General features: G+C 32.6%; 1 protein-coding gene across 6 annotated transcripts in view; it reads left to right on the top strand.

The window, feature by feature from the left end:
* The first annotated feature begins 1215 nt into the window (after positions 1-1215).
* LOC106471924 (serine/threonine-protein phosphatase 6 regulatory ankyrin repeat subunit A-like) overlaps positions 1216-15645 on the top strand; it is a 41948-nt gene continuing 27518 nt past the window's right edge. Inside the window, exon 1 of one of the 6 annotated variants that reach the window (XM_022400545.1) lies at positions 1216-1402. The gene's annotated coding sequence lies outside the window, so the exon portion shown is untranslated. Of the gene's footprint in view, positions 1403-2787; positions 5703-11249; positions 11275-15645 lie in introns of those variants that run through there. The other 5 variants (XM_022400551.1, XM_022400548.1, XM_022400546.1 and 2 more) reach the window with 5 other exon arrangements.

The following is a 15645-nucleotide window of genomic DNA, read 5'->3' on the forward strand; positions in this document are numbered from 1 at the left end:
AGCTTCCCCTAGCGGTGACGGGGAGATATTAGTATTGTTAAAGATTATGTAGGTATACATAAGTCTTTGCGGTCGTTTCTAAAGCTGTTTCTTACGTCAAGGATTCAACCCACTTGACAGCCTTCCCTCTTTGAAAGGACGAGCATGTTTGGTGGGACTGGGATTCGAACCAGCGACCCTTAGATTGCGAGTCGAGCGCCTTATCCACCAGGCCATGCCGGGCCCATGTAGGTATACTAGTAACAAAAAATTGTATTCTAAAATTGTTGGGATGCAGGGATTGGAAACAAAATTAAAAACTGGAGAGAATTTGGGATAGGAGGAAAGTCTGTATTACCCATTCCTGCATTCCATCGCTCATACACTTCACTCACACGGTCGATGCATATGTACATTATGTGGTGGAACGGAGGAATGGGTAATGCAAATTTTCCTTCCATACCAAATGCTCTCTTATTTCAGATCTTTTTTTCATTCCTACCTCCCAACAATTTTAGAATAAAAATTATTGTTACTAGTTTCTGCACTTTTTACAAGTCAAAGTCTTGGCTTCCAGTGGGGCTGTAACTTCTAGGTGGAAGGCACCATTTCACCAACTTATTCAGTTCTATTCTATAAGGAGCCATAATATAATCTATAGACATTACTTCTTGGGAGTAGTGAAGTTTTTTAGTGTGCAGGCTGGTCGTAGGTACACTGTGGTGTATGTGTTACAAGTGACGAAAAGAAGAAGAAGAAAACCAATGTTTTTGTGGCCCGTTTTCTAGACATCAAGGAAGGTTAGCCTAACTTCACTTGATTGGTGAAGGGTTTTTCGTCTCAATCCCTTTGGCTTGGTTTTGCCGACGTCCTGGCGTACGCGCTACCATACACAGTGTATAGACTACCATTTCTAACTGGACCCATACCTACATAGGTATCGCTACCGTGCTCCCTGATGACAAGATTTAATCTCGTGGTCTCATCATTAAATAAAACGCCTTTCTTGATCTGGAAAATGGGCAGGTTCACGAAATATAGTTAGAAATAATTATTGTTCGATGTTGTTCTTGATATTAAGAAGTAGTTTAATTTTAAAATATTGCGTTATTCTTTGGGGAATCAGATTTTTTCTGGTTCTTTTTCTTAATTCCATTACTTATTGAAATTAATAACATTGAGATTTATGTAGTACTGTTTATTAATGTTTGTATCAAGTCCTGGCTAGGCTTGGGTTTGCTAATACCCACAAATCGTTTTATTGCTTTTGCTCATGTGCAGTAGTATATATTAGTATGAGCTGTTTTCAAATATTATTATAAGTGTTATACGAGTCGTGGATCAGACAGTGTTCAATTTAGTACTGAAGCTGAAGTTTCAGATCCTTCTTCTTTCGTTGTGAAAACGTAGCTAAAACGGATGCGTAAGTTTACATTTATTTGGGATGTGTTTTTTAAATTTATTTCAGTGGTTCTTGAAATATTTAAAGGGATTGTCTTTGCAATGGAACTTGGAAGGGTTTTGGTAGCTTTACTGTAGATTATTACTAGTAGTAGATCAGAATATGCCAAATTCTATCACATTCTAATTTTCAGTAAAAGTGTTTTGTTTTTTATTCTAACATCAGTCATTTAACTTTTTTTTTTATTCTAACGTTAGTCATTTAACTTTTTGTTTTCAACAAAACTTATTTCGGAAATTGTTTTTTATATAAACAGCCTAATTTTTATATTTTATTAAGTTTGTTATTGCCAAGCCTAACTAAACAATTAATGTATACTACTAGTAATACTAATAACCAAATGTTAAAATACATTAAATGATTCATAATCAATGAAAATGTTATCAGATAACACTGAATGTGTATTTGAACATTTTGTTATTTATTGGTATTAGTACATATTACTATAATATAAAATTACCATCTCATTATTTAATTAAATAATTGTATATACTAGCAGATTTTATTATATTTGGAAGAAAATTAGTGAATTAAAGTGTCACCATTACTGGCATTAATTAATAACTTATTGCACTGAGGCTTGTAAAAAAAAAAAAGAGTAACTTAGTAAGTAATATTATAACAGTAGGCTATTACTACTATTACTAGTAGTTTTTTTAGTAAATATTAATAGTATTGATATTAAGCTGTTTGTTTCTAATCTCTTTTACATAGGTAATTTTTCTATTCTACAATTATAATTGTGATGGTGTGAATGCCTTTTACAAGCTGGTGACCTTGATTATATTTGCTAAAAGATATTAGTATTAGGTCTTGCATTTTTAAAAATTAAACACTACATCTTAAGGGATTTTCAAGAATTACTGTATAATAACAGTATTCCAACCACACTATATTTGACCATAACCACTACATTTGATGAATTTAGTTCAATCCAGAGCTTTTTAAACTGGCTGGGATACAAGAAACACATGTGCTACTGGTACATGATAAAAGAGTGGAAATCATGCACTTTTTAATACCTTAGAAATTAATTTAAGCAAACATGTCATGAAGATACAATTATCTGTTACAGTTGTCTCCATTCCACCCCTTACACAGCCATCCTCTCCTGCCAGCATTCTTGAGCTTTACAGTACTTATAGTTGTATTTCAACTAATAAACACTTCAGAACTATGAATATTAACTTAAACACACTTCACAGTCAGTTCCTTAAGCTACATAACACTAACTTTTTGGCTTGAAGTTGAACACACTTTATAACCAGTTCCATGAACTAACGAACATTTTAGAATCATGTTGATTTTATGTTCTGGGAAAGAAAATATATGACAAACTTTCCAATAATGTAACAATGAAAAATATAAGGAGAATTTAAACATTCCAATGATATGATATATTCATTATACTAACTTGAAATTAAAACATCTGTTAAACATTTTAGTAATATTTAGAACAGGCAAATTGTACACTCCTGTCCTTATAAACACTATACCATAGGATTATCACCTGCATAATATGACCATCTACATACATAGTACACTGTCATATTTTGCACCTTGCATCTTACTAAGGCTAGAAGAGGTAAGATACCTTCTGGAAATGGTGACATTTTACCCCTTGCTAAGCATGCCTTAATATGCTTATGCATTTTGATTGGTCCCAAATACAATTGTGAGCTGAAATGCTGTAACACTGTGAAATTTCCACAGCAGCTGAAAATGTCAGTCATTAGAAATATTCTAGGAAATCTTGGCCATCCTTTGGGCATGTTCCTATTTCCTACCTGTTCTTGTTGATCACTTGGTTATGATCCACACCAAGAATTTTACAGTTGTTTCCTATACCATCATCAGGATGGGACTTGCTCCAGGGACTTTTGCTTTTGCATGTTGGATTTGCTGTCTTGGTACCATTCACATTGGGTTTGTCTGACAGCCTGTTATGTCCTGGGAGATTTGAACTTGGTAGTGGATCGAATCTTCAGACCTGAGAATATTCCTCCATTATTCACATATTTCATTGGATTTGTTTTCAGTGGGGCATGTCAATGATTGATGCCTTTGCCACTCCTGTGGTCTCTCACCCAGTGGCTCTCACTATGGATGTCATCGGCCAGGACTGGTTTAATCTTTTTCTGTATGTACACCCTCCTCTTCATTTACTCCCAGATGTCTTGAAATTTATTTCTTGTTGAGTCACGTTGTAGCATGTTTTGCACTGCTGATGCATTCACTGTTCTCTATCATTGGGCTGTATTACTGTTGCCACCTTTCAGCCTTCTTTACCTGGTTTTATCTTTTCTTCCTTTGTTTTACTGGAACATTAATGTTTTATATGCTCTTACTCGGGCCCTGTTTGACCTCTAGGCCACTTGCTCCTATTACCATCCCTCTCTTAAAATCTGTTTCCTTCTTCTTGTTGCTAGTAGTCATTGCAGATCTGCACTGGATGCCTCCTGTATATTGTTCACAGATTTTCCTTGAGTTTATTCTCTGACACTCATTTCTTCTCAAGATTTGAGTTGCTTGGGAGAGAGGTTGTATCTTTTCTTCCATATCTCTTCCATCGATCCCGGCCCTTTACAATTATACTGACCATAGTTCTAGTTTTTGTCCACTTCAGGTAGTCAGGTGTTACTTGGCACATACAGCTCCATTTTGAGGCAAATAATTATTTTCAGAAATTTCACAATACTAGTAGTAATGGAATTAATTAAAATGACTAGTTTCTTTTAAGTAACAGATTTCCATGTGGATAGGACAGTCTGTGAGATATAAACAACAAAGCAGGTGTGGGATCAGTTCAATGGGAAAAGGGAATGGGTTGTTTATAGTTAAGTGGAGTAGGGCACTAGGTGTTGCAAGTGCTACTAATTATACTGTAAGGGCAACTTTAAACTATGATTATACAGTGGAGAGAGCCAGAATAATGAAAAAAAAATGTAGAGAAGAATATAGTGTAGGAACAAATTGCAAAAGTAATTTTAATGGTAGGATAAACTGTTTATTATTGTAATGCTAAATGTATATAAAATAAAATGGACAACTGTAGAACAGATAGGAATATAGGATTTTAATTTAGTGAGACTAATTGAAACATGGTTAAATACAGACAATTTTCATAACAGTAATTGCTTTGAATTACAGAGTACTGAAAAGAGGGAGAGGAGTGGTTTTACACAAAAATATGAGTTACATCTTGGTAAACATGAAGATATCAAAGCTAACAGGAATGAAGTTGAATCTGCTTGTGTTTCTGTTAGTGTTTATAAGGAGAGAAGACTATTAGAATTTGTTACAAACCACCAGATGAAACTGATGAAAAACTAATCTGAGATTAGCTCGGCTGTAGATGAGGCTGTGATTATGGGAGATTAATTATAGACATATAGATTAGTTTTGTTCACCAACTGGTTAGGGAACCTACTAGGAACAATGCTATTTTAGATTTATTGTTATCTTCTAATACAGAAATGGTGTACAGGTTGGAGATTGAGAACATTTACATGCAAGTGATAATTGCTGAATTAAATCATGTTTTGCTTCATACTGAAATACAGATTAATGATATTTTAGTTCCAATTATTAAGAGCCATTTCTTGAATGGGTTTTTCAATTATCTGTCGTGAATTGGGCAACTGAATTAATTAGAGACATTAATCAAATATGGAAGAAGTTTTAAATCTTAAATATTCAAGGCATGTTCTTCAAAGGGGGAAAAATGGTGACTGCAAGTAAAAAACTAGGTTGGTTCACCAATGGCATAAAGGAAAAAATTAAAAACTATACAACAAAGTGGTGTTAACAGTGGTTATACAATGAATTTAGTTAACACATTGTGTAAAAAATTGAAAGTTATCAATTTAAAATCACTACATCCACATACTGTACCAAATGACAACAAAAAGAAATAATTGAAGGTGAGCTACATAAGAAAACCTTTTCACAAAATTTATAACATACTGAACAAAGAAATCTACAGATCGGCCTTGTACTGTAGAAACAACCTACGAAAAATGTTATGTAACAGTAAAGACAGAATAAAAAAATATGCCAACAGTGGTGTTTACCAATTAATGTGTCAAGGCTGCAATAGTGTATATATAAGTCAAACAGGACGTTCCATAGAAATGAAAAGTAAAGAATATTCTGTGAGTTAAAGAAAATGGATTCAACCATTGCATCCCACCTTATTGAAACTAACAACCAATTTGATCCAGAAAAAACAACTGGAAGATTTTACGTATCTGTGCAAAAGGTAAGAAAATAAAATAGCCTGGAAATTTTAGAAATAAATAGTCTAAAACGAATACAGAAAAAGTTCTAAACAACCAATCCAACTTAAGTTCCTCCCCACTTTTTACCCTCTTTGTCTCTAAGTAAATGTCAAGGTCACTTGTGGTTCTTTGTTTAAGCATATATAAATCTGTTGCAAAACATTTCAGTCTGTACCTGATGATACCTTTACTGGTGAAAATATGGTCATGAATAAATGATGTATTTGTGAAACATACAATTTATAATTGTCTTGCTTTTTCTCAACTCTGTAATTAAAGAAGGTTGTTAATTATGTAAAAAGTTTAAATTTACTGCAATGATGACAAAGTTGGAGAATTATAGAAGATCAAGAAAGTTGGTCCAATTAAAATATCAAAAACTATATGAAGAAAGGTTGTCTGAAAATGTAAAAATTTATAGTAAGGATTTTTTTAAATACATAAATGGTGAGTAAAATGCTATAATGGGAGTAGGACCTTTGAGGATTGATGCAGGAAAGCTAATATCTGATGATTATGGGATGACTGAATTATTAGTCTTGTGTTTTCTCAGTTTTTAATAATTAAGGTTTAAGAAATATTTCTCACCTTGAAGAGTTAGTTGTTAGATGGAGACAAGATTATTACATTAATTCTGAGCTTGTTAAGAGAAAATTTGGAAGTTTGAAGAAAGATAAAATTTCTCAGCCAGATAATATTTATCCAAAAGTTTTCATTGAAGTTAAGAATTGGTTATGTGAGTTACTTTCTATTTTTTGCAAGTCCTTGAATAGTGGGCAGGTGCCAGAATGCTGGAAGATGCTAATTTTACTCCTCTTTTCAAGGGACGTGATAAATTGTCCCCAGTAATTATAGGCCTATTAGTCATACATCAGTGGTGGGAAAAGTTTTTGAAACTCTTATAATAATAATAATAATAATAATAATAATAATAATAAAAAAAGAAAAAAGATACTTTGCAAAGTCACTTAACAAAGCTTCAAATTTTGTTTGATAGTCAGCATGGTTTCACTAGCAGAAAATCTTGCCATACTAATCTTTTGATAATCTTTGAAGAGGTTACTGTTTATGTAGGTGAAGGTATGGGTATGGATTTGGTGTATCTGTATTTTCAGAAAGCATTTGACAAGGTTCCACATAAAAAGCTTGTTAAAAAGTTGTGTTTGTAAGTATGAGGGATAGGTTAACTCACTCATTACAAAACTGTTGTTAGTTCAGTCAAACAGGACTAATGCCACATATGGGGTATCACAGGGCTCAGTGTTAGGACCTTGGCATTTTTTGATATACATCAATGAAATATATGAAGGAATGGTTAATAACGTATTTAAATTTGCCGATGACAATAAAGTTTTGAATGTTGTTGGGTGTGGGGATGTTGTTGCTGCTTTACAAAAAGATTTGGATTATTTTGTAAATCGGTAAAACAAATGCCAGATGGCAGTTAATTATATATAATAAATGCAAGGTGGGATACTGCAATTCAAATTATGAGTATAATTTTGATGGAATAACCTTAAGAGTGTTATGGAAGAAAAAGATCTTGGTGTTCTGGTTGATCAGTCTCATAAGCCATCCAAATAGGAGTTTAGGTTGTATCTACAGAAATACTGAATACAAGCCTAAAAAATTTATAATGTCATTGTATAAGTTACTGGTTAGGTCACATCTGGAGTGCTGTGTGCAGTCATGGGCTGCTTACCCTAGAAAGAACATTGAATTGTTGGGAAAGGTTCATAGGAGGGTTACTGGGATGATATTGGATGGAAAGGTTGTTGTATAAGGACAAGTTATAATCTCTGAAATTATTTTCTTGCAGAAAAATAAGAGCTGGAGAGTATCTGAATGAGGATTTTAAGATTGTTAAGGGAATAAAGTGTTGGTACATCATCTTTTTTTATGTATTTAGTGATGAAAATGGTAAGACTTTGGGACACAAGTATAAATTTTAGTAGGGTAGGAATCGTCTTTAGCTGAAAGAAGTTTATTTTTTTGAACAGGTTGGTTCAACTTTGGAATGGGTTGCCTTCAAATGATGTAGATGCAGTTAATTGAAGAGAGTTTAAAGAAAGGTTTGACAAATAGTTGAATGATAAGATCTGGCTTTGAGTGTTTTTATTCTAGTTAAGTATAGTAGATGGTGCAACTAAGATTTACCAACAGGTTCCTTGTTGTCCTTAAATTATATGTATTTTAAAAAATCACCACTGATTATTGTTTTGGGTTCATAAAATTTATTATTATCATACAAATTAATATAATTTCCTGAGATAATACTATTCATCCAAACTAGTTACAATGCACTTGAAAAAGTAGATTTGACTATTTACTGGGCTGTGGAATTTCAACAAAGTACATCTATACTACATTTATACAAATATGCATATTCCAGGTTAGGCTCATCTTTTTCAACAACAATTGTGTCTGTCTGTGTAAATTACAAATTTAAAATCTTTACCAACCAATAGATGGCATTGCAGTACATTATACCTTCAATAATTTTTTTTTTCAAAATTTAGTAAATACTTTTTATTAGCATTTTTTATGAAATGCAATAGCTATGGACTTGACCCTCTAATTCTTTGATTTTACCATCACAGTTGATAAATTTTATGGTGAGATATTTGAACATGTGAGAATATTTCTTCCAGAATCAGTTTTTTCAAATGGTCAACTCAATGTGGCTTTATCAAGAAGCAGATTTGAACATATCAAAATACACTATCCTACCAAAAGTCATGGGACTCGCCTCTTATTGCAGGAAAATGGGTGTGACAAAAAATATGCAAATAGTTTGGCCTATATAGGTGATCAGCAGTTCACTAGAAAGTTTCAGAGGAGAAGGACAGTTGGATATAATTTGGGGAAAATGTCTGTATGCAACAATTAAACATTCCCAGATCGACATTTGGCAACGTGCTGAAAAAATGGACATCCACAGGTGATAATGAGCCCAAGAAATGACCAGGTAGGTGTAAAATATTGACTGACAGAAGCCTACATGCCTTGAAAAGGCTGGTTACCTCATCTTGCTGTCAGTCTCTAGAGAATCTGTGTTTGGAGATGCTAGCAGCCACAGGCAATCCTATAAGTGTTTCCACGACACATCAAGAGCTGCATGCCATGAATTTTCATGGAAGAGCTGCAACCCACAAGCCATTGATAACAAAAACAAATGCACACCATTGATTGGCATGGGACAAGGCACACCAAACTTGGACTGTTGATCAATGGAAATCATTCTTGTGGAGTGGTGAGTCATACTACACCCTTTTCCAGTCTGATGGACATGTTTGGGTATGGAAGATGCCTGGAGGAGTGTGTTGTCCCAACAATAAAGTTTGGAGGTGCAGTATCATGGTCTGGGGGTGCTTCTTGTGGTATGAACTAGGTCCACTGGTTGCAGTGCATGGATCCATGAATGCTGAGTCATACATTGATGTTCTGAACAATTCTGTGTATGTCAATTTTATGGTACCGGCCCTTGCACCTTCCAACATGATAACACTCCATGTCACAAAGCAAGGATTGTGAACGCATGGTTTGAAGACAGTAACATCAGAACATTGCAGTGGCCGATCTCAACCCTATAGAACATCTTTGGGATGAACTGGAACGTAGAATTATGGTAAAGCCAAGACAGCCCTCTTCAGTAGTGGAGCTTACTAATGCTTTAAAGGAGGAGTGGGGCAAAATACCACCAGCTTTCTCCTAGAAATTAGTAGACACTCTTCCACGATGCATTGAAGCAGTCATTAAGACCAAAGCCAGGCCAATACGCTATTAATATCTTGGAATAAAGACATGTTTTATTCATAACTACCCGTGTCCCCTGACTTTTGGTAGGGTAGTGTATATACAAGTCCAAATTCTAATCAAGGATCACTTGCAGGTGATGCCAAGATATATAATACTTATTCTTGTTCAGTACTGCCCTCTATATGCAAAATTTTTTCATATATCACAAGCCTTGAAACACTCTCCTACTCCATGATCAATGTTATTTACTGCATCTTGGCTGATAAATCTTCATGTGGCAATCCTCCATCAATAGGAGCGCAACACATCCTCCTGATGCACGTGACTCCCTATATTTGGTTCTACCTAACCATCACTTGTTGTTAGGCTGTGGTCTTGTGCAGACATTTCATTTACCGTGAAATGGCATAATGGCTCATAGAATGGCTGACTTTTTATTTATTTTTATTTTTTATTTTTTTTATCAAGTATCAAGTTCATATTTATTTTTTTTTTTTTATTTTTATCAAGTATCAAGTTCATAGCTCCATCATCTCCTAACTGATTTGAGATCTAATTGTAGTTTTGAAATCAAGAGGTCCTTTTGACTGATATAATTTGACCACTTCCTAGGTCTTGGATATTAAAATACTCTAATCCTGCTTAAAATAATTTCAATTTGAGAGTAGGCTGGTAGAGATCCCGATGAGTATTAAAATTGAATTAATTACAAGTGCACCCCATGCTTGATATTGCTGGCACACAAAAATATACTAATAAACAGGAAAAAAGGTCTCTGAAATTAATTTACTCTATTGCCAGTACCGCAGCTGTTAAGGATTTCCTCTTGTTTTTTTCTTGCTTTTTCTCATGATTGTTTGTCATGATAAGGCTTCAGGTTAGGGGTATTGGCTGGAGGTTTTTCAGCCATCATTTGCAGGTAGTCGAATTTTATGTCTCATCCCTTTTTCCCAACATTTTCTTGGATCTTCCTGTCCCTGTAGTAGCTGTTCATAATGAGGAGGATTTTTGACAGCCTTGTTTTTTCATCGCCTGAATCTCTCCTGTGGAATCTGCTAAGTCTACCTCAGCCTTAACCCTTTCGAGAAGGGTCACGGGTGAAAGGCCATGTCGTCTCGTTTGTTGACTTGCATTCACAAATACAATTTGATACCAAACTTATTGACATAAATTCATGAAATAGTAGTTCAATAAAACCACTGTGTTTGATTCAGTAAATGAGTGATATCTCAGGAAATAGAAAAGATATGAGGTTCTTGTTTTATATTCTAGTTTGTCATTATCTTTAATATGAGTTCCTAATTCGTACGAAATTATAAACTTGGTATTTTGACATCACAAACATCTAATTTGAATCGGTGCTGCATTCAACATACCACATGACACACAAAAATTGATGTTTAACTGTGTTTTTTAATATTTACTTATAAGTTAAGAAATTTAATAATGTATAACACTAAAACTTGAATTACAATCACCCCACTCACCTCCTTCCATTTTCGGAAATGGTCCTTATATACACTTACTTCAATATATGACATGTGAATAACCAATTGAAAGCTCAGAATGTCCCCCTTGTGGCTTTCTCAGCCATTTTCATGTGTTGGGACACCATCTTGTTCTTCTGAACCAAGATTTCAAAGAGGTAGGTTGTGTCTTTCATATTTGTTTAGACCCAAATACAGTTTAGTTACTAGTGGAATTCTACGGTATTGATATAGTAATTTATGATTTTTTGGTTATTAATCTGCATATAAAAAACTTTAAAAAATTATTTTCTTTCATATCCTCCATGTGCAAAATTTTAAAAGGCTTAGCAACCTACGACAAGCAGCAAACGAGTACAAAGGTCGTAACTAGAAGAGATAATTGTTTGCTTTACTTCCTTATTTACTGTTCTATGTTTTAAGAAAAATAAGTTTAAGAATTTATTTCTAAATAGTAATAATCTATATAAAACTATAATATATAATAATGGAAATGTGACTGTATTTTACAAAATACTAGTCTACTAAATCACAGCCGAGACAGGTTGCTTTGTAAAGACCAAAGGTCAGTTTTATGTTATTAGATACAGTAAGATAAGTGCATGTGTGTGACGTCATTGTAACTCTGTATTGTTAGCCAGGCATGGCTGAAAGGTCAATATAATAAAAATAATAAATATATAATGTTATGAGATTTAAGGTATTTAGTCTAAACATTTATATTTAAGTGTTATAATCTGTGTTCATTCCAGAATGAAAGATGCATAATTTATATTTATTTCCTAATTTTTTATGGTGGTTACGAGATCGGTCAAATCTACCAAACCCATACAGAGAAACGTTAGTGAAAACAACGGATAACATATAAAGCTTTTTTTCTTAAGAAACAATTGATAATTATCTGGACATTATAAAGATTTTGCATGTGAAATTTGAAAATTTCCTGATGCATAAAAGTATTTTAAATCTTAAAATGAAAATTACTTTGCATGTTGGATAGGCAACATGCGAAAAGGAAAAAAAAAGCACTGAGAAAACATTGCTTAACAAACCTTAAGATGTAATAAAAAAAATTGATATTTTGCTTATGAAAGTATTGTAATGTTTTCTGATAATCTGCCAAATTTTGTTAATATATACTTACTAATTTAAAAGTTACAGCACGAAAACTATGGTTACGAGGTTGGTACTAGGGATTGAGCCTGTGCTGATAGAGTTAATGAGTTATCTTACTTTATCCTCAGACACAAATATAAACAACTTTTGCTGTTCATGACTTGAAACACATCTCCACTAATTTTGAAGAAAGTAAAGACAGCAATTTTCTGGTCTAACAGAGTGAGATAAGTATTATTTCTTACAGTTACTTTAGATGTCATAATTCGTGACATCTTTATGACAATGAAACATTTTAAGGTGATTTTCAGAGAAAAATCTTCAGCTATTTACAGTATTTTCTTGTACTATTCTATTCCTACTTAATGAGTAGTAAAAACCCATATTTAGTTGAGTTTGATCAACGTGTAAATATAAACTTACTAATTATGTTCGCTTAAGTTTTTTACTACTGTTTCATGTGCATTAGAACCGGGCTATTATCCTCATTAATTAACATAATAAATTATCTATGTCCATTGATTACATCAACGAGTATCAATTAAAATAATCAATTAGTCAAAATTACAATAAAATCAATTAATATCACGAAAATGATCAACTAATCATAATTAGTACTTCTGATTATTACTGTTTTTGATTATTCCGACTATCCAAGTAATTAAAATATTTCCATCATGATTTCTCATTATTTTCAATTAATTCAAAGTTGTTCATCTTAATCAGATAATGTCATCAATTAATCAAAATTAATGTTTCCAATATTTACTATTTTGATTATTCTAAATATCCAAGTCTCATGGGAACGATCCCAACAATTAACTCATTATAAACTTCCACTAATTGCCCAGCTCTAGTATTAATATATAAAAAACAATTTTTCAGCCAATGAGGTTAAAGAGAAAGTATGATTAACAAAAATCAATTACGAGTAGATACTGGAGTCAAAATCTCAACAATACACATCTACAACTACCATTCTTTGTATGCAGCAAGTTGTGGGTGGGTAGATATTATTAAGGAATCAGAATTATGAAAGTAAAACTACAACAGCTACATTATTGTAAACAGCATAATCTCCAAGTAGGCATTACAATTCTTATTACTGTTACATACCTGTAAGAACAGTTGAATAAAATTTGAAATACTATCTTCCAACACATGGATGCTGCTGTACCATTTACCTTGTGAAAAAACAAATTCTACTTTTATTTTGTTGTGGTTTTGTTTACCATTCATTTATTATTCCTTCTACTGTTTAGTTCGACTATGAATTTTTAGTTATATTAAAATGCTAACTCACCTTCTAGCGAGAGCACGTTGAATTTTGAGTATGTATATATTATTAAACTGACACAAGCTTCCCCTAACAGAGATGTAGAGATATTAATGTTGTAAAACATTATGTAAATTAGTTAGTCACATGATTGTTGCTCAATATTGTTATTGATCTTGGGAAGTGGTTAAATTTTGGAATACTGTTTATTCGGAGTTTAGGTTTTTCCTTCTTCTGGTTATTTTCCTAATTCCTTTATTTATTGAAATTAATAACATTGATATTTATGTTGTATTGTTTATTAATGTTTTTTTTGTAAGTGATAAAACTTGTATTCCAATTGTTTGAAAGTTTTATTTTGGATTTCTGCTGTTATTACAATTTAATAAATTTTTTGTTTGACCCTGACTGTAGCAGCATTAGTTTTAGTCCATTACAACCTAATAATTATAATTTGTAACACGGACATTTTAGGTTTCAGTGTACTGTTGAAAAGAGCATGCAATTCCCAAAAGTTTAACTGTAGTAACCAGTTTCATTTTTATAATTGTGTTTCATTAGACACAACTACCTTCCTACACCTGGACAAGAATTGTGAATCATGGTTTCAGATGTGGGATGCTGTTGTTAATTGCATATTTTCTTTTTACCAATAGGGGTTAAATCTGAATGATGATATATTAATACTATTAAAAGGATTACTACTGAAGATATTTCTTGTACGCTTTCAAGATTGTAGTGTATACAATAATATTATACATTTATTTTTTAGGTACAGCACTTTGTGCCTTTATCCTTTTCATCTGAACAACTGATTTAAAATATCAATACATTGTTATTATGCTGTCTCACCTCTGAACATAAACATAAACTTAACTGTTGTGTAGTCTTGATATATATATAAATATACAGATAAATGTAAATACATATCTAAACTCATTAACATATAAATTTAGATTTAACAAGAAATATATTACTTTTACTAAAGTAGATTAATATTTAACTGAGAAGATGTTTACACACATTAAACAGCCTTCTACCCACAGTTACAAAAAAAGTTAGAATTATGCTTGAATGACATAACTACACGTAGGTTACCCATTCATCTGTTTTCACCTATTACCAGTAGGTAGCTTTCTATGATAAAAAGTTGATATTAATTTCATATGGTATGCTAAGTCGGTGTTTAATCACATAGAACAAGCATAAATAACCTAAACACTAAATATAAAAACTGAAAAAAATCAATACATGCATATTAATATCTATGGAAATTCTAAAGACTTTTTTGTGACCACCTCAGTAAGAACAGACACCACTCACTAGTGAGTTTTTCATCTTAGAAAAGCCTTAATCATAATGCACCACCTCTACTTCCTTACAAAACACTAACCTCCTTGAATCTATAATACTTTACAAAATTTCCTTTTTCAACCTAATATTATTTTTATTTCTTGACATTGGTTTGCTTACACTTCAGTATTTGCTGTATAAGTTTAAACTTTTTTATATTCATTTGTATGGGTTCTCTTCTAATGAAAAAATAAAATATATAAAAACATATAATAGAAAAAATATTCTAAACAAGAGATATTTAAGAAGACTTTCTAAACCCAAAAGATTCAAGAACTAATAAAATATACTACACTATGTAACAAGAGTATTACTGTTAAATAATTAATGGTTATATAATTTTTAAGTATTGTTATTTTTTCACACAAGTTAATAATATTCTGTACAGAAACACTGATATTTCTCAGTGTAAGCTTAAATGATAATTAATAGCCATATACATACTGCACATAATATGTACATGCACAGGATAAAATTTTACACATCCAATTCTAAAAGACTTACAGCTCTACATACTCCTTATCACATACATTACTGAAGTTCAGCTCTACGTACTTCTTATCACACGTACATTACTGAAGTTCAGCTCCATGTACTCCTTATCACATGTACATTACTGAAGTTCAGCTCCATGTACTCCTTATCACATGTACATTACTGAAGTTCAGCTCCATGTACTCCTTATCACATGTACATTACTGAAGTTCAGCTTTACGTACTCCTTATCACACGTACATTACTGAAGTTCAACTCTACATACTCCTTATCACACGTACATTACTGAAGTTCAGCTCCACGTACTCCTTATCACATGTACATTACTGAAGTTCAGCTTTATGTACTCCTTATCACACGTACATTACTGAAGTTCAGCTCCACGTACTCCTTATCACACGTACATTACTGAAGTTCAGCTCCACGTACTCATTATCA

The sequence above is a fragment of the Limulus polyphemus genome, unplaced genomic scaffold (genome assembly GCF_000517525.1).
Source record: "Limulus polyphemus unplaced genomic scaffold, Limulus_polyphemus-2.1.2 Scaffold4966, whole genome shotgun sequence".
Lineage (NCBI taxonomy): Eukaryota > Metazoa > Arthropoda > Merostomata > Xiphosura > Limulidae > Limulus > Limulus polyphemus.